At 48.9% G+C, this 20,820-nt stretch overlaps 1 protein-coding gene across 8 annotated transcripts in view; it reads left to right on the top strand.

The window, feature by feature from the left end:
• The window catches only part of SPATA20 (spermatogenesis associated 20), a 2,403,479-nt gene that overhangs the window by 1,127,289 nt on the left and 1,255,370 nt on the right, over window positions 1-20,820 (top strand). The gene's annotated exons all lie outside the window — the stretch shown is intronic.

The raw sequence follows: 20,820 nt of genomic DNA, 5'->3' as shown, positions 1-20,820 counted from the left end.
ACAACAGCTGGTACAGGGACAAATAGAATTTCAGTCAGCTGTATACCTCACCCAACCCTGGGTTGGTTTCCCCCCAGGGCCAGCAACAGAAGGGGGTACTAATTTCACCACTGTGATTAGGAGGACTAGTGATGTCCTTATCTCCACCTCCCCATTATGGAGGTAAAATCAAATATGTTAACAAAGATCCTGCAGCCTGGCCAGGTACCGGCTGACCTTTTTTTTGCTCTTCAGTGACGCCCTCACTGATACACTGTTGGGCACTTGTGGGAAACCATGTTATGGTCCACCATTCAACTGACAAGTTGCTTGCCACTGTAGACCTGCTCCAGGTGACCTGGATTCCTTAACTCATTATCCAATCCCTCTGATCCTTTGTCGAAGGCATACTCTCTCCCCAGCAGCTCTGCTCCTACAGCTCCGCCGCTTGAGCCTCCAGCCCACTCCTGGGGGAGATTCGAGACCCCTGCCTGCAAGGTTCTGCCGTGTGCCTCTGCCTGACTCCCCCCCCCCTTGGTGCTCGTAATCCCTGGTATCTGTATTGTATTGTATCGTGTATTTTTATTCCCAAGTATCTGTCTGTTTTGTGCCATTCTCCCCGCTTTCATTTCCCGCTGCTGCTGCCCCGCTCCCCTATCCACAACCGCCTCCCGCCTGCCTGTCCCTCCCACCTCCCCTACTTAATGGTGGCCTTTGCGCGGTCGCCCCTAAGGCAAGCCCGTCTGCGCACGAACGCGACCAGCGCCAGGAACATTGGATCTCCAACCGTCCATCGCTACGACACCACCACCCTCCTCGCACTCAACCCAAAAACTCAAACTGTTCTCCTGCCTCCACTGCTGCCAGACCTTAGCCACCACCCCGGCCGCCAACACCACCGACGCCAGCACCGGCGACACCCTAAGATGCATCTTTCTCAACGTGCACTCCATACACAAACACGCCATGGAAATCTGGAACCTACTCGACTTGCTCTTGCCCAACATCGCCTTCTTCACAGAGACCTGGACCAACGCCTCATCCACCCCCGACATCAACACTGTCATCCCGGACGGTTTCAAGATCCAGAGGAAGGATCACTACAACCACCCGGGAGGGGGCTTCACCATCGCCCACAAGAGCACCCTCCACCTCCAGCAAAACCTTCTCCTCCGCCGAACACCTGCACTTCCAGATCCGGACGAGCCCCAACGCCACACTCCGAGGAACCCTCGTCTACAGAGCCCCTGGACACCCTTCGCTACCACCATCACCGACTTCATTGCACTCCACAACATCAATGAACTACATACTCATTGGAGACCTGAACTTCCACCTCGAAAACCCCAGCGACCCCATCTCCACCACCCTCCGTGACAACCTCGCCAATATCGGACTTAAAAAACTCATCACCACACCGACCCATAGAGCAGGACACACACTCGACCCCATCTTTGCTGTAGGAAACAGCGTTCACTTCAGCCACACAACGCAACCACCATGGACCAACCACCACTGCATACACTTAACAGTCGACAAACCCATGGCACCAAACCATCCCCACGCCCACCTCGAAGGAATTGGAGCCAGGTTACTGGCAAACAACTTTAATACACCCTCACCCGAGACAACCACACCTGGGCATCCGACAAAAGCATCACAGCCAGAGAACTCCACACCTTAATCTCCAGCTGCACAGATGAGCTTGCCCTGCTACATAACCCTGACAAACAGCGCCCCAGGAATGCCGCCTGGTTCACCACATATCTCCAAGACGCCAGGCGGACATGCAGACACCTGGAGGAACACTAAGACAACCGAAAACTACTCCACCTACAAGGACGCCATGACCAACCAAATCAGAACCACCAAGAGAAACTTCACCCATAACAAAATCCTCACCAACTCCAAGAAACTCTTCAGTGTCATTCAGGAATTCACCAACCCACGCAGCGAAGCCACAGACATCACCCTGACCCAAGACCTCTGCGACAAGCATGGAACCTACTTCCACCTCAAGATCAAAACCCTCTACGACAACTTCGTCAACCATCCAACAGACGACACAGCCTACCCCCTGCCCCGCAAATACACTAGAATGGCCACCATCTCCAACTGGACACTGATCACGACCGAAGACCCCGCCTCAACAATGAAAGGCATCCACTTGGAGGCCCCCACCGACCCCTGCCCACCTCACATCTACCACAGAGCCCGAACCGCAATTCACCATTAACACCACCTTCAAAACAGGCACCTTCCCAGAAGACTGGAAGTGCGCTAAAGTCAGGCCCCCGCTCATGAAGTCCACAGCTGACCCCACCAACCTCAAGAACTCCTGGCCCATCTCGCGCCTCCCATGTGCGGCCAAAGTTGCAGAGAAAACAGTAAACAGGAACTGACACGATTCATCAAAGAAAACGCCGTCCTCGACCCATCCCAATCCAGATTCTGAAGCAACCACAGCACCGAGACCGCCCTACTCGCTGCCACAGGAGATATCTGCAGCCTCCTGGGCAAAGGGCACTCCGCAGCCCTCATCCTACTCGACCTGTCAGCAGCCTTCTACACCGTTTCCCATCGCAAACTAGTCACCAGACTGCACGACGCCGGCATACAAGGAACAGCACTGGACTGGGTCCAATCGTTCCTCACCCGAAGGAGCCAAAGAATCAGACTACCAACCTTCCTCTCCGATCCCACTAAAACCACCTGCGGAGTCCCGCAGGGATCATCACTGAGCCCAACCCTCTTCAACATCTACATGGCCCCCGTCGCAGCCATCGACTGACCACATGGCCACAACATTGTTTCCTACGCCGACGACACCCAGCTCATCCTCTCCCTCACCAGAGACCCCACCACCGCCAAACTCAACTTCCAGAAAGGAATGCAAGACGTCGCAGTCTGGATGACCAACAGCTTCCAGGAGCTCAATGCCAAAAAGACAGTAGTCCTCATCCTTGGAACCACCCCTTCAGCATGGAACAGAAGCCCAACTACCCCAGCAGACCACACCAAAAACCTTGGCATCGTACTCGACTCATCACTCACCATGAACCGACAGGTCACCTCCAGCTGCTTCAACACCCTCTGCATCCTTCCCAAGTCCTTCCCCCACCCCAGTGCCTTCAGACCCTCACGGGAGAGTAGTGTGCTCACATTGCCCCGGATTGATTGAACACCTGAAAGTATGGTGGTACAGGTGTCCACCAGTAAAGTGCCTTCCTAACTGCTCCCCCTGCCAGTGAGTCACAGCAGATGGATACATTTGGTAAGCATATGTTCTCCTGGCAGGGCATGGCATATTGACAACGACAGGCTCCACTGCCCTCATATAAGTCTTCCCAGCCCTTTTGTTGTTAGGGCTGTGAGCCCAAAAGACAACAACCTTCCATCAGTAGCACCGTTCATCCCAATCCTTCATTCTTCTGACCACCATTTAAAAACCTCTTTAGTGCGCCTTTAACAGCACACAGCCTTCCTGAAGGAAGCAGGATCAGCCACTTTCTGCAGGGGTGTCAACACATTACATTTGACCGATGGCTCCTGTAGATTATCCAATGGAGCTATGGCCTGCCATTCTGTTTCAACCCACTGCTCCTGGCCCCTACATTGGACCACTTCTCAGAGGACTTTGTCTGTTTGTGCCAGGAAGTGCTTCCTCTTTTGGCCGAAAGAACCATAGAGAGGGTGCCATCTTAGGAAGTAGGAGCTGGGTGCTATTCCCACTACTTCAGGGTGAGGTTCTCTCTGCCATGGATCCTGGAGACTGGATGCTGGTGCTTAACCTGCAGGATGCTTATTTTCACATCCCTTCCCTGCAGGCCCACTGATGACACATGTGGTTCAAGGTCAGCCTTGAGCACTTTTAGTTTGTTGTACTCCCTTTTGAAAATTGCAGTTTGCAAAGGTGATGGCGGTGTTCGCTGCCTATTTTCTGAGGTCATTGAAGGCAGGCTCGCCACAGTTAGTCACGGTCCCCTTCCTGTTAATGACGAGCCTCTTGACATCATTGAGATTGTTAGACTTGGAATCCTTGGTGTGGTTCCCCAAACTTTGCCATCAGACCTTCTGTTTTTGCTGACTTAGAATTCTGCACACTCTACCACTGCTGACAAGTGCTAAAGTGCTTGTGCTGACTCCCTAAAATGTGGAAACATTGACTTAATGTTACTAGTGGGCCTGCAGCACTGATTGTGCCACCCACTAAATTAACCCTTGTAATATGTCTCAGGCCTGCCACCACAGAGCCTGTGTGTGTAGTTTAAACTGCCTTGTAGACCTGAGAAGCGAAACCTCTTGCCAGGCCCAAACCTTCCTTTTTAATACATATAAGTTACCTCCAGTGTAGACCCTGGACATCCCAAGGGCAGGGTGCAATGTGTTTAAAAAGAAGGACATATACTTTTAAGTTTTACATGTGCTGGTAGTGAAAATCTAGTTTCTCACTACTCCAAGGCCTATCTCTCCCATAGGATAAGATTGGGATTACCTTATTATATCGTATAAGTGTAATTCCCAATTGTGAAGAGATAGACTTTTCAAGTTTGGTGTCTCTAGACTCACAATTTAAAATCCAAACTTATGGGGAAGTTGCATTTGAAATCGCGATTCTAAAAACGTCACTTTTAGAAAGTTGGCATTTTCTTACTTTAGCCATTTGGTGCCTTTTGCCTGTCCCTGATCACATGTCTAGAGAGGGTGACAGCTGGAATTTGTGTATTTCCCTTAGACAGCCAAACACAACAGGAGCTTAGGTGTGACCTGATGGTCCATCCTGGGAGGGAGGAGATGGACCCAGCCTCACTAACAACTGAATAGGCTAGTTGGTTGGCCTCCTGATTTGCAATTCCACGGACAAAGCAGACTTCCAGTCACCTTGCGTCTGCACCAGGACTCTGCCATGTGCGAGTCTGCCCGCCAGGTGGTGCCATCCAAGTCCTGAAACCTTGGAAGTGGGCCTAAGGTGCTTGCTTCAGCAGAACCGAAGCATCTTCTGTCGAACTGCTACATTGCTGCTGTTGCATGGCTAAGAACTGGAGCATTGCCCCTGCTGCATGGATCAATGCCGACGCATCACTGCTGCTATGTGGACCGAACCCTACGCATTGCCTTCGGAACCCCCACTGTGCAGGGTCCCGGCACAGAGCCCTCGTATCTCCATAGGTGGTAGCCTTAACGATTACACCTGCCTCCGCAACACAGCACCCCGTGATTGGAGCCGAGGCATTGCCTCTGTTGCGCGGAGCAGGAGCAATGCATAAACGCCACTGCATAGATCAGTACCGGCGCATTGCCTCTTTGCCACACACATCTTCAACATTGACGTAGCTAGAATTAAGCTACTTTTGTTCAGTGGACCTCACTGGGTCCCTGTATCCGACCCCTACTCCATCACTGTCTCCCTGAACTTTTGATTTTGTCCCTATCTGGCGTAACCAGTTATACCCAGAAAGCGCATATTGCTTTTAAGTGCTATGTTACTGTTTATTCTTTAAAAATTCATAACTCAAATTCTACTTATTGGATTTTTGTTGTTTAGCTCTTGTTTCATTTCTTAAAATATTCTTAATTTTTCTAAACTGTTGTGGGATCTTCTTGTGTGGGGTTTTCAAATTTTTTACCTTTTGAAGTGTTGTCCAAATACTTAACACATATTCTTCACGTTAAGCCCTGCTACTCTGTGCCAAGCTACCATATAGTGAGCACAGGTTAATTTGGGGATTGTTGGGGTCTTACCCTACCTATGAATGAGGTTACGAACAAAAGCACAGGTGCATCACTTATTAATGTTCAACAAAAACAAATATAAAGTCTTTCTTCAACAACTGTGTTTTTCCCAAAAAGTTATTTCCTTTATTCCAATATCAAAAGATTCTGTTATAAAAACAAAGTCATGAGCATCACTGTTCACAACAGCAAAGCCGACGTGTTTCGTCCTTGAAGCGGACTTCTTCAGGGCTGTAGATGCCAAACACATAAATATACATATAAATACAAATAACTAACAGATAAAAATTACATAGACATAACTTTATACACAAACATATAAACTGATTATTAAAAAATGGTTGTTTAAAGATACAAAGAAGGCTATTTTTTGTAGCCCTAAACAAACATCATGAGCACATCTATATTTGCACTAAGACAACAAAATTACTATAGACAGACTTCTTACAGTATGACCTAATACCAATTCAATATTCCAAACCTTTGTGCAATATATTTTATGGAAACCTATCCATATACCTTCTGTGTGGACTCAAGGGTTAAAGAGACCTCATGAGCCACACCAATCAAATACGTATGAGAAGGCATGTACAAAGAGTAAGAATTGAGAGGGAAAGGGACAGGAAAGAAAGCAAAGGATATTAATATCGCATTCTAGTCCAAGAACTGTTTCAAAAACTTTATCGCCAGATGGTGAGTCTAAGGCCTATTACCAGATGATTATCATAATACCAGGTCTTATGCTAGGGCCAACTTATAAGTCCCACTATAATTCTAGGAGTATATTTCCAATGACAAAAAAGATGCTGAGTCTTACATAGCCAGATGATCATTTGCAAAGGAGGAAGCAGAAACAAACTTACCATTAGTCATTCCCCATTCCGTGTAGGAGTAACTGAATAACCAAAAGCAACACGGCTTCTTCCAAAGATTTAAAGAGGCAAGATGATGTCAATGCATGTGCAAAAATGTATTAATCCAAACATCAGGATCATAAGAAACAAGACTGTGCACCAGGTCTTTATTCAGGCATGATCCATAATAAGATCTAAGGTATAATCTGAGACAGAGAAGGAATATATGATCAATAACTATTTCCCCTCTGCTTGTAGTCCTTATTCACAATGTGTCGAACAAACATGAGTATACTCACTAGATCTAATCCAAGGCTTGTGTCATGTATTGCTGCATCTGCTTCTCAGGGAACACACAGGACACCAGATGTGGTTTCAATGTTCTTTATTTGCATGCATGCTCAGAGTGCCTCAGCTCAGCACGTCTGTCCTCGTCTTCGTCCTACTCTGTAATGTCCTCTTCCTGTCCGTCCACAGGAAGTCCTGTCCAGTGACCTGGACACTGCCCTGTGACCCACAGGGTCCTAGTGCCCTGCGTTGGTGGTCAGGTCACTACATCTCCCCCTTTGTCACAAACAGAACGTCTTTGTCACATGTACAAGTCCATGGTACATTTCTTCATGATAATGAGATAATAGATCGATGGTGATAGAGAGAGAGAGAGAGTCTCTACATTTCTTCTAGTAGTCTTTTTGTCTCCTTGCACTCCCTTTTTGGTCTTTGTTCTCCGCTCTGTTCTTGTCCTCCGTTTTCCTCTTTTAGTGGTGTTGTCTCTCTTGTTGTTCCTTGCTCTCTTTCTTCTGTTGTGGTCACACGTTCTTCCTCTTCCACTTTGAATTCCTTGAAATGGGAACTGTTTCTTGTTATTCTTTGATGGTCAGAAGCTGCAGTCACCATTGACCCTTTTACGTCAGTCACAACCAGCGGGTCTCTTGAGAATGGGCTGTCTGACTTCCTTTGTTGTTTCTGTCGCACTACCACCAGATCCCCTTCAGTCAGCTGGTGTTCAGATGCATTTCTCCTTTTGTCAGCATATTCTTTCATTTTCTTTTTTGCTTGGTGATCTCTTTCTGCAATGTCACTTCTGCTGGGCACCTGCCAGTGGAGCTGTGAGGGGTATTCCTATAGTCTCTGAGCACTTGACAAAGCGCTTGTCCAATTGATATCTGTGTCAATTTTGCCCGCTGGATGGCTTTCTTGATAGTCCCCATGAATCGTTCTGCCATTCCGTTGGCCTGTGGCCACAAGGGAGTTATTTTCCGATGCTTTATCCCCAGATACTCCATGAATCTACGGAATTCCTCTCCAGAAAATGGAGGACCATTATCTGTTTTCAGTGTCTGTGGTGAGCCCCAGGCAGCAAATACGTCGTCTAGCACTGGTAGGGTAGCACTTGCCGATGTCGACGATACTTCTCTCACTATTGGAAACCTTGAAAATTCGTCTGACCACTAGCAGGTATTTTCCACTCTCCAATGGCCCATAAAAGTCTGCTGCCAACTCTGTCCATACTGCAGGTGGCTGTTCCGACATTTTCAATGGTGTCGGTTTGGCAGGAGGTCCTGTTATTTGACAGGTGTGACAGTGCGATACCTCTTCCTCCACCATGTTGTCCAGTCCCGGGAACCACACTTTTTCTCTCAACATCTTCTTTGTCGCTACAATGCCTCGATGCGACTCGTGTGCTAGCTCAACTGTTCTCTTTCTTAGTCGACGTGGTATTACAATTCTTGAGCCCCTCATCAGAACTCCATTTTCTGTTTCAGACAGCTCTTCGCTTATCTTTTTGAATGCCAGTAGTTCCTCTTTATTGACTCCTTCCTCTGTGATGGTGTTGCTGTTGATGTGTCTCCATCTCTGCTGCCGTACCACCATTCCGATGGCCTTCATTGTCGGGTCTCCTTTTGTTTCTCGCTCTAGTTCTTCATTTGTTATTGATGCCGGAGTGTTCTGTCTCACGATGAAGTTTAGATATTCTTCTGCCATTGTGGTGCCACCTTTTTGATAGGGAAGCGGGTGCCGTGACATGTAGTCCGCTGGATTTTGATCTTTTCCTGGTTTGTGGACAATCGTAAAGTTGTAGTCCATCAGCCTGATCCCCCACCGTTCAATTCTTGGGGGTATTTTGGCGTTTGGGTTTCCGTAGATGGTTACTAGTGCTTGATGATCTGTTACTATCATGAATGGTTTTCCGTATATGAACATGTGATAGTGCTCACATGCCCATACTACCGCCAAACTCTCCTTTTCTGGTTGAGAGTATGTCCTCTCAATGTCCGACAAGCTCTTGCTTCCGTAGGCCACTATCTGTCGAGGTGAGTCTTTTCCGGGCTTGTGTTGTGCTAGTATTGCGCCAAGGCCTACCGGGCTGGCATCTACTGTCAATTCGGTGCATAGGCTCGGGTCAAAATATGCTAGGTGTTCCACTGCCGTTACTGATGCCCTTATTTCTTCGAACGCCCTTTGGCACTCTGTGGTCCATTCGAATGTTTGGCCCTGCTTCGTTAATTCTCTCAGTGGCGTGCTCACTGTCGCGAAGTCCTTTATATATCTCGCACAATAGCTGGCAAGGCCGAGGAATGAGCGCACGTCAGCGACATCTTTTGGTTCTTTTGTTTTTTCAAGGGTGTCTATTTTGCCACGATCTGGTCTCATCCCTCTCTTCGAAAAGATGTGTCCGAAGAATACTAGTTCTTCTCTGCCCAGTTCGCATTTCTTCTCATTTACTGTTAGGCCCACCTCTACTAGCTGTGAACACACTTCTCTCAGGGCCTTATCGTGTTCCTCATCAGATTTTCCAAACACCAGGATATCATCACTATAGTTCAGACTGTTTTTGATCGGTCTGATGATCTGCCTGATCGTTTCCTGGAATATCTCTGCTGCTGACGATATTCCGAAGCTTAATCTCTTGTAGCGAAATAATCCGAGGTGCGTTGAGAAGGTCGTTATGTATCTGGACTGCTGGTCCAGCTCCAGTTGGTGGTACCCTTTCCATAAGTCGAGCTTGGAGAATTTCCTCATTCCCGTCAGGCAACTTATCATGTCATCTAGATGCGGCCCTGGGTGTCGTTCTCGTTCGATGGCTGTGTTGGGTATTCTCATGTCCACACATATTCTAATTTGTGCGGCGTCCTTTTTTGGTACCGCCACTATTGGGGACACCCATGGCGTTGGCCCCTCTGCTGGCTCAATGATGTCCTGTTCTAGTAGTGCCTTTATTTCTTCCTCCACCTGAGGTTGTAGATGGATGGGCACCCTTCGGTGATGCTGGGCCACTGGCCTGACTGATTCGTTTATGTGTAAAGTTATTTGTCTTCCTTTCAGCTTTCCAAGTCCGTTCGTTAGCTTTGGGTACTCTTGTAATATGTTCTCTCTGTCCGAGATGTGATACATCATCTTTAGTAGGCCCATGATCTTCGCCGTTACGTTGCTCAGTAGACATGGTGCGGGAATGTCTCCTCGTAGCACATGTATTTCTTCTGTGACAGTCTTGCCCTTGTGCGTCATGGTGTCCGTGAATTTTCCCATGTTCGTTACTGGATTCTGTGCTCCCCAGGAGAATACTCTGATATTTGACGGTTTTAGTGGTGGTTTCTTCTTCATCTTATCATATTCCGTAGCACACATGATGTTACACGTGGCCCCACTGTCCAGCACAAATTCTGTTTGATGGGGCCCTACGTCGATGGTCACCCAATCCGTCTTTTAAATTGACTTCCTATCCACTAATCTGATGTGCTCCTCTTCATGCCCTTCATCCGTGGACATGAGGTATAGGCGTTCTACCTTTCCAGCTGCTCTTTCCTCTTCTTCCTCGTCTCCCGACTCTACCGACGAGCTCCTGGTGGTCGCTTCCATGTGTCGTACATGCCTGTTTGTTGTCGCTCTTGGTCTCCCTGGTCTTCCTCGTTCATTTTTGAAATGTGCCCCTTGGCACATGGTGGCAAAATGGCCGCTTTTGTTGCATTTCCTGCATGTCTGACCGAATGCCGGGCATGCTCCTCGGTGTGGAAAATCCAGACCGCATCTGTAGCATTGGGAACCTTCTTTCCTTGTCCCTTGTTCCTTTGATCCTTTCTTCCAGTTGCCCGTCTTGCTTGTATCTGTCATTCGGTGTATCTGTTCTCCTCTCCTGTCCATCTGCCTGGCTTGTACCATTGCCCTTGCTTCCGCTCTCGCTAGATCTAGAATTTTTTCTAGAGTGATAGGTTCTTTAAGTAGTCTCGTGCGAAATTCTGTGTCGCGACAGCCTTCTATCAGTCTTAGGCGAAGGGCCTGTTCATTGTCATATTTTTCAAATTCACAGTGGGCCACTAGCTTTCTCAGCCTTGTTGCAAAATCGTCCATTGACTCATCCGGCTGTTGAAATGCTATGTTGAAGTTATATCTTTCAAAATCGACGTTTCTTTGGGGGTCGAACTTGTTCGTTAGACATTTTATCAATTTTTCGTATGTTTTTATTTCGCTCGGGGGCAGTGTTATGAGGAGGTCATCTACCTCATCCCCCGCTAGGTTTAGGAATAGTCCTAGTTTCTTTCCTTCCACTACATCGGTCGCCTCCATGTATCGCTCGAATTTCACAATCCACTTCTCCCATCGTATTCCCACTTGTGGCTCTGATACACTGAAAGGCATTGGTGTGCGATACTGCGCACTTTGTTTTGTTTCTGGCATTTTCTTTCTTTTCTTGTTCCTTTTGTTGCCTTTGTACTTGTTTGTTTCTGAGCTTTTGTCACTTGCTTCTTGTTTTCCTCTTTTATCTTGTTTTTTTTTTTTTTTTTTTCCTTTGTACTTTTATTTATTTTCCTTGCCTTTCTACTGGCTGCCCTTTGTTCCCTCTTGTAATTTCCTTTGTGGGACACTTGCCCTTTTATTTTCCTTCTTATTTGACCTCTTTTCCACTTATTTCGGAGCTTTTATCCCTTATTTGTGCCTTTCTCGAGTGTTTGCCTGTTTCCAAGATGGCCGCTCGTTTTTCTGCTCTTCCTATTGGCCCGTTTGCCTGACCTTAAGATGGCCGCCAAATCTCGCGATGTTTCGGACCCAATCCTCTTATGCCTGACTTCAAGATGGCCGCTCCGCTTTGCTGCTCTCCTATTGGTCCAGACCGCCTGACCCCAAAATGGCCGCCGAGACTCTCGCGAGAGCTCGCGCCGATTTCTTCTCTTTCGCGCGCTTCTCCCCAGCGCTTACCCGATCAGGTGGGGGCTCAGATGGCGATCTTGCTCCCAGTCGGCTGTCAGTCGGGGTGGGCTCCCGCGTCGCTGCACTTCATCGAGGGGCTGCTCTTCCTTCTTTTTTTGGCGATGCAGGGTGTGCTCCTGTTTTTCGGTGATTCTTCCACGAGGGACACACACGTGTGGAGTCTTCAGGTACCTTCGTCGCCAGTTGTCATGTATTGCTGCATCTGCTTCTCAGGGAACACACAGGACACCAGATGTGGTTTCAATGTTCTTTATTTGCATGCATGCTCAGAGTGCCTCAGCACGTCTGTCCTCGTCTTCGTCCTACTCTGTAATGTCCTCTTCCTGTCCGTCCACAGGAAGTCCTGTCCAGTGACCTGGACACTGCCCTGTGACCCACAGGGTCCTAGTGCCCTGCGTTGGTGGTCAGGTCACTACAGCTTGCATGTTCCTAATATGAACAGAGCCTGTCAGCTATTATGCACTTCCTTTCAGCAGCTTGAGCCAATCCTGAAAGTTGGCACCCATCAGTCAAAGCGGTGTCCCCATATATTTACAGCCTATGAAGATAAAAGCACATTTCAGTCATTTTAATTAAGAGGCCCCCTTAACCTGATTCAATGGCATATAATCATAATGTACCCCAAGACCATTAATACTCACATCAGGCGTGAGTCATGAGTCACTGTTGACCAAACATCTCCGACGTTTCAAAGATAGTTATGTCAACAATTTGGCCCTGCAGCCCATAGAAAAAAATGAGTGATAAGAACATATCAAACCAGTAGTCCAACTCCGGGAATATCGCCCATCCAAAAACCTTTATTTCATTGCAAAAATGTCCTCCCCACGACCTCCATTCATAATCACAGAGAGGAGGGGCTCCACTACAAAATATATATATTTATAGACATATAAGTTATGTTTGACAAACTCAGTCCTGTGGCATAACGGGGAACCTTACTCTAATATGCTCTCTTCCTCTGAAGAAAGGGCGATTATGTTCCCAATAAGCTACTTGTATTCACGTGTATGTTATACAAAGTAGAATCTGCTGTCTGACAAAATTACGAGTAACTAACTTGTAAGCTGACTTAACATGATGTCAGTCCTCAATACAAGCCACCCCTGTTCCTAAGTCTATAGAAGAAATCCCCCCACAGCTTACCGGTATTAGGCTTCCAAGCATGCCATCGCGGGGTCCACAAGGTGCCGAGCGTCTCTGTCAACAAAACAGAAACAGGAAGTAAGACCGGCAATATTCAAGACGCAATTTAAATACTCGCGGCCTAATTGGATCGCGGGACGGGCATGCCTGTGAGTTGCCGCCTCTTTGTCAACAATGTTGTACCACATAATTATGGCGGCCATCTTAGAGTGGTGTCTATGCCTGATTGAAAAGCCGAATTCCCTGAGTTTTACCCCTGTGATTTATTACGACAGAACTATATAAAACATAAACATCGGTTTAAAAATAATATTAATTTTAACCTGAATAAATAAAACCGTGCGCATATAACGACGATCTGTGTGACCTCATGAGTAATTATAAAACTCACCCATGCACAACAATCGCCTGCATTTTAAGTGACAAGGGGCAGCGGAGGGGTTTTAATCCGTCTTAAACAAAACTAATCCAACAATTTTATTAAAACCCACACGCGCCGCCTATTGAAGGGTCAATATGATAATGTGCTCTCAATTCCAGCGGCCATCTTAACACTGTTAATATTTCACAGTGTTATCTAAGAGTGCATATAATGCTCTCTCTTTTAGGAATCTTCCATATGTTACAACACTATCCCACTAGATTCTTTCAAAAACGTCAATATTGCACCATTCTTTTTTTAATTATTTTTATTTGCATTTGATTAGATAACAACAATACAGTCATGTCATCATCGGTCAACTCAACCCGGTCCCCAACCCCGCACCCACCAAGCCTCACCATGAAAATCAGCATAATGTTATACAGTGCAAACCCCTTTATCAATGCACTATCGGTACCAAGTCTGTAGCGCCTCTTCAGGCTACCATACAGTGCGCCCATGCCTTTCGATGTGTCCATCTCCAATGTCCACTTTCATAACCCCCCATCGAGTTCATGATATTTCCGCCATTTGCCCCAGACTCTACCGAACTTCCTAGGGCATCCCCTTGCCTTATACGTAACCCTTTCAGCTGCCATATAGAGATCTAGACCCCTTCGCCAATCCTCCAGCTGCGGTGTATCGTCAGCCCCCCATTTCTTTGCCACGTCCCTCTTAGCTACCACCAGGGCCAGGACCAGGAAGATCAATAGTGGACGTGCGAGATCCACATCGTTGGTCATACCTAACAAGACCATTTTGGAATCCAGCTGCAAGGTAATCTCTAGCACCTCCCCCAACTCTTTCAGAATCTCTGACCAGTAGGCCTTAATTCTCGGACAGGACCAAAGTATGTGGTAAAAATCTCCCCCCTCATGCCCACACCTCAGACAGCTCGTATCCCCTACTCTTCCCATCTTTTGTAGGTGCATCCTGTCGAAATAAGTCCTATGGAGAATATTAAATTGAATGAGCCGCAACCTGGATTTAATTGCTACCTCCCGTGGATTCATGAGAACTGTCTCCCAGTCAACCGTGTCCATGTCTCCCACCTCAGTCTCCCGCCTACGTCTGAGGGTGTCCAGGTCATCAGTCATGTTATTCATCAGGGTCTTATAAGTGAGCGATACTGCCCTCTCCATTACTTGTTCTTGCAGGAAGCAGCCCTCTAGAGGTGCATATTCCGGAAGTGTGTCCCCTGGGATTCCCTCTGCTCGCTAAGCATGTCTCAATTGCGCGTACTTAAAGTATTGTGTGCGGAGCAGGCCCAATTCCCCCCTTAGTGTTTGGAACGACTTCAGCTTCCCCTTTGCAGTTACGTCGCCTATCGTCGAGATCCCTATGTCGTCCCACCACTGGAACCCTTTCAGTTTATTTAGTTCCTGCAACCAGGTACAGTGCCACAGCGGCGTTTGTCTAGCGGGCCTTTTTTCCCATCCCGTGATCTTAGTCGCTCGGTTCCAGACCACTAACGTAAGTCTGGTGGCCGGCAGCAGTCTCCCCGTCTTCTTGCCCCCGTATATATAATAGTCGTACGGGCGGGAGCCCATTGTGTGTCGCTCAAGTGCATATGTGGAATGCATAGCCGGGGCGTGATACCAATCGTTGACAGGCACCAAGTGTTCCGCCCAGTAGTATGCCTCAATGTTGGGAAGTGAGATCCCTCCACTGTATTGGTGCCGCTGAAGGGTGGCCAATACTACCCGTGGGTGCTTGCCTAACCAAAGAAAGGTTCGTAATTCCGCATTTATGTCCGTGAACACCTTACGAGGAAGGGGGTAGTACTCGTTTTTAAATGCATACAGGAGCTTGGGTAGCGTCATCATTTTAAACATGGCCGCACGACCCAGGATCGTTAGGGGTAAGAGGCGCCATCTGCTCCCATCATCCATAAAAGCCTGTACTATTCTTTTGATATTCTTGTCATACGAGCGGCCTCTATCTAGTGTCATAAACACTCCGAGATAGGTAAAGCCCTCCGTGGTGGTCTGCAGCCGGTCTGGGAGGCTCGTCCATTGCCCCTGTCCCTTCGGGTCATAGAGGACTGACTTATGCCAATTTATCCTATATCCAGCGTGGGCTCCGTATTTTTCCAGCTCTGCGAACAGGGCCGGTATCGTCGTTTCCGGGTGCGTTATGTAGAGGAGGACATCATCTGCGTAGAGGGATATTTTTTCCTCTGTGGTGTCACCTGACCCCAACTGAAAACCCCTAATGTCCGCGTTTTGCCGAATTGCTGCCGCTAACACCTCGATAGTCAGCGTGAAGAGCAAGGGGGACAGCGGGCTACCCTGTCTGGTCCCCTGTCTCACCAGGAAGTCCCAGGATAGAACCCCATTCACCTTAACCTTTGCTCTAGGGTCTGTATATAACAATTGGATGCATTTCCGGAATTTTAAACCAAACCCCAGTCGCTCCAGGACTCCCTCCAAAAAAGGCCAATGGACCGTGTCAAACGCCTTTTCAGCGCCAAGGGACAGGAACCAATGGGAGATACCGTCTCTTGCTTACCTCCTGCAACCAATTGTGAGTTCGTCGGAGGTTAAATCTAGTGGCCCTACCCGGGAGAAACCCAGTTTGATCCAGATGTATCAGATCTGGTATCCCCCTCCTCAGTCTGAGCGCTAGGACGGTTGCCAATAACTTCACCTTAATGTTTAAAAGGGATATAGGGCGATAGGACAAGGAGTCGTCTGGTGGTTTACCGTCCTTATGGATCAGGATTATCGTGGCCATGCGCAGGTCGGGAGGGAGCTGCCCTTCGTGTACCGCCCCTTCAAAGAGCCCCAGGAGGTGACGCACCAGGATATCTGCTGTTCGTTTTAAAAAACTCTGCCGGGAATCCGTTTGGGCCAGGGGATTTCCCGGCACGTAGTTTCGCTAGGGCCGTCTTAACCTCCTCCAGCGTAATGTCCGTCTCTAAGTTGGCAGTGTCCTCTTCGGCCAGCACTGGGAGGTCTAATTGCGCCATGTAGTGCAGGGCATCTTCCTGCAACCCTAAGTCCTGTGCCTCGTAGAAAAGTTGATAGTGCGCAGCAAAAGCCTCTGCAATCTGGCTATCGGACCTCGCCACGTTCCCCTGGACGTCTCGTACCTGCTCCACCCATCTAGCATCTTTTTCCTTCCGGCTTAGCCATGCCAGTAGCTTCCCCGATTTGTCCCCTACATCGTAGAGACGATGCAGCGTCGCCAGCGCCTGCGTTTTGGCCTCGCCCGTATCTAGATCCCTATATTGACATTGGACATCCGTCAGCTTACGGAGAGTCTGTGCAACTTTCCTAACCTGATATTCCCTCTCCAGCTCCAGTATTTGGGCTTCCAATGCCTCAATGTCCCTCTGGACCTTCCTGTTCTCCTCCGCCAGTCTATTCTGTGCCCTATCTCTCAGAACCGCTTTGAGGGCCTCCCAAAAGACCACTTTGGACGAGACCGAACCCTCATTTTCTGCTATATACACTTTTACATCGGCCCTAAGGCCCTTCAAGACGGCCGGGTTTTGTAGGTCCCACGCCGACAGTCTCCAAGACCCACCCTTTAGTTCGTTCCTCCTCCCCACCTTCACCATGAGCGGGGAATGATTGGAGATCCCCCTGGCCTTATTCTCAGCTGAGTCGTCTCTCGACAGGACATGGCGGGCAAGGAAAATATAATCGAGTCTAGAGTAGACCCTGTCGGTGCCCGAAAAGAAGGAATGTGCCCGTTCCTCGGGGTGCAACCACCTCCACACATCCGTCAATCCCAGGGCATCAACCATCTTAGCTAGGGAGGTCGGGGTCAAGTCCCTGATCATATCCCCTGTTCTGTCCAGCGTCGGGATAAGTACGTCATTAAAATCCCCCCCTAGTATCTGTAGAGTGTCAGATTAGTTCAGAAGGATATCAGTGACCCCTTTCAGTGTAATTGTCTGCAGTCTCCAGGTACCCCATACTCCCACATACGTCCCCTGGGGATCTGTCCAGACCTGCGCTACCCGGAAGGGTTGGTCCTTTCTAATCACTATGGCCACCCCTCTCGAGCCCTTAGTGAAGCCCGCATGCGCTAAAACTTTGTATCGCCCTCTAGCCAGAAAGCCGCATTGCTTGCCCTGAAGATGTGTTTCCTGTAACAGAACAACGTCAGGGCCCATCCTTTTAACATATGCGTTCACTAGGCCCCGCTTAATCTTACTTCCTAGACCATTCACGTTCCATGTCAGTACCGTAAGCCCTGCAATGCCTCTGTATTGTCAAGCGACATCCTGCCTTGTATCTCGGTATGTGGTGCGTAAACTCGGCGTCAATGGAGCGCCCGGGCGCCGGTGTGTGTGACCTTTCTGACATGTCCTGCTCCCACCCCTTCCCCTCTTCCCTACCATCTCCCCCCCTCCCTTCCCGGTCCCAACCCTCCCAAGTTCCCTAAACTCAGAACAGAAGCAACTCCCTTCTTCGCCCCCCACTCCACCTCTCCCCCCCCCTCCAATCCCATCTCCACAAAAACAGAACAGAGGACTGGCAGCGGAGAAGGTCTGTCGCCCACCCACAATGCTCATCCCACCAAACCACCACTTACAGACTATGCAATGAGCATGAAAAACAATCCCATCAAATCTGTACACAGTCAAAATAGCAATGCGTAAAACAATAAGGAAGGGGGGTGGAATCAACTTGCGTGCCACCCGGCGATGAGCTGGAATCTCTTCTGCCCAACCAGACCCCGTTCAAGAATGCGAGTCCTGGGTGTCTGCCCGCAAGCCCTCCGTCTGTCGAGCCGTGTCCGGCTCCATCTCTCGGATTGCTGCTACTAGCGGTTGCAGCGATCGTGCCTCTTCTTCCTCTCCACCGGAGGAGCGGCCCCCAGTGTCCTCCTCTCCTTCAGAGCGGGCCTTCCTCTCCAGGCAGCGAAATCTAGAACCCGCCGTGTTCCCCGCTCCGGGTGACAACGAGTTCCGCCTCCTTCGTCCAGCCGCACTGCTGTTAGGATACGGCATTGTCTGTAGTCGCCCCCTTGCTCTCGGTCTCCTCCGCCTCTGGGTCCGCGGCAGCCCCCACTGGAATCCACTGGCAGCCATGGTGTTGGCCGTTCCTCTCCTTTCCCCCTCCGGTCCCCGGGGTGGCGGGCGCTCCACCAGCCACTGCCATGCGTCGTCCGGGTGGGTAAAAAAGTGCGTCTTGTCCTTGAATATTGCACCATTCTTATCACCTCAATTGGTCGCAAAAAAGGTTGGTTTGCCTAGATGTAAAGATGTATAATATTAAGCCAGCTATCATCACGGAATGGGGGACATCTCCCGACATAGTCCACATGGATAAAGAATGAGGCGCATAAAGACATGTATGAGAAGTCCTTAACTATGGCTGAGGTTACGGCTTGACCAGGGCTCACACCCCAGTCAACCAGAACCCAGCTTTGAACATTTATGATCAACGGTGCGGATAAGATTTGTGTTTGTGCAATGCCGTACAGTAATTTGGTATACACTGCTATCCCATATCAAAGACCAATTTTAGTCAGTTACAGGCAGTGAGTCACCATCAATGGGTAGAGGGTGGAGGCCGTCAGAAACATTCAAGCCAGCATGGCATCTGTCAGATATCATCTGGTGACCTCAGAGCAGGTAGTCCCAAATGTATTCTACCAATTTGTTGCAGCTGACAACCGTGAGAGTTAATATCTAGTGGCTCTGGTTCCATTTGAACGGGGGGGGGGTCTCTGGTTCAGTAAGAGAAGCTGTGAGTTTGTCCATGTATGTGGATTGTCTGCTTTGTAATGACCTCGAGCATACCGCTTGGATGGAGGTGGAGTTCAGGTTCCACTTGGTGATGTTGGGTTGCCTGAGTGGGTGTGCCTGACCATACTCTCCATGGCAGCTTGACAGGGTAGTCAAAAGGACCTGGAGCTTGGAAAAATGGCTCAGGTGCCTGCCAGAAGGGCAAGGGGTGCGGGAAACCTGTTCCTGAGACTCCCACAGTCCGGAAAGAGGCTGACCCTGAGGGGAATGCGCCATTTGCCTATAGTAGAGAATGTGGCCGAAACGGAGGAACCTGCCAGAGCTGGCCAATGGGCAGCAGGAAGGGAGTCTCACCAGGGAGGGGTTCTGCAAGTCGCAGAGGGAATGTTATATTCTTGTGGGTCTACAGCCGGAGGCTCATGTATAGCAAGCCTAAGGCTCCTAATCATTGTGCAACCTGTATGTTGGTGGTCCCTCAGAGCTACAGGGACTTCCTACTGGAGCTGGCTCATAATGTACCCTTGGCAGGTCATTTGAGGCATGACAAGACCGTTGACAGACTTATTACTCACTTTTTACTGGCCCTAGATGAGACATGCTCAGAAGGGTTCTGCAGGTCCTGTCCTACCTGCCAGGCCAATGGCAAGTCATGGGGGAATTGCAAGACCCACCTGCAACCTTTTCCTGTTGTTTGCACCCCCTTTGAAAGGGTGGACATCAACATTGTGGGGCCTCTGGACCCCAAAACGCCCATGGGCAACAGATTCCTCTTGGTCTTGGTGGACCATGCCACCCGGTACCCAGAAACTATCCCTCTAATGACTGTGACTGCGCCCACAGTGGCCAGGGCCCTGAGGGGATCTTTACTGGTGTGGGATTCCTCAAGGAGGTAGTATTTGACCAGGGTACCAACTTCATGTCCGGGTACATGAAGGCCATGTGGAAAGAGTGTGGGATAACCTACAAGTTCTCCACTTCTTATCACCAACAAACCAGTGGACTTGTTGAAAGGATCAACAGGACCCTAAAAGGCATGATTATGGGCCTGGCAGCATCCATGAGGCAGAAGTAGGATGTCCTCCGACCATGCCTTTTGTTTGCCTACAGGGAGGTACTGCAGAAGGAGGCTGACTTTAGCGCCTTGGAACTCTGTATGGGCACTCTTTGAGATGACCTCTCAGTTTAGTGAAGAAGGGCTGGGGGCAAGCTCCCTGTAGAGTCCCCAAGGATGTAGTCAGCTACATGCTGGCCCTCTGTAAACAGACAGGGCACTTCTGGAAACTTGCACAGGAGTATCTGGAAGCCAACCAGAGGACATGAAACAGTATAGTGACCAGATTGCCACTCTGGTCGAGTTTAAGCCTGGTCAAAAAGTGTGGGTAATGTAGCTCATTGAGCCCAGTACCCTGCAAGACCACTAGTCTGGGTCTCATGAGGTGCAGGAGCACAAGATTCATGTCACCTACTTGATGGACCTCAAGACTCCCAGGAATCCTTTAGGGGTCCTTCATGTCAATCTCATCAAGCCCCTCTTTGAGAGGTCTGAGCTTACTGTTCTCCTAGTTACTGATGATAGGATGGAAGAGGAAAGTGAACCTCTCCTCAACCTCCTTTCTTCCAAGGAGTAGGATGGGTCAGTGGACAATGTCAACCTCTCCCATACATTTCCCTAGATTAATAGAGATTCTGCCACCAGTTGCTGGGGTAGTTTGCCTCTCTATTCTCCTTTATCCCAGTACTCACTACATGTTGTACCCACGATATTGACACTG

Source organism: Lissotriton helveticus, chromosome 7 (genome assembly GCF_964261635.1).
Source record: "Lissotriton helveticus chromosome 7, aLisHel1.1, whole genome shotgun sequence".
Lineage (NCBI taxonomy): Eukaryota > Metazoa > Chordata > Amphibia > Caudata > Salamandridae > Lissotriton > Lissotriton helveticus.
This window is presented reverse-complemented; position numbering and strand designations above follow the sequence as displayed.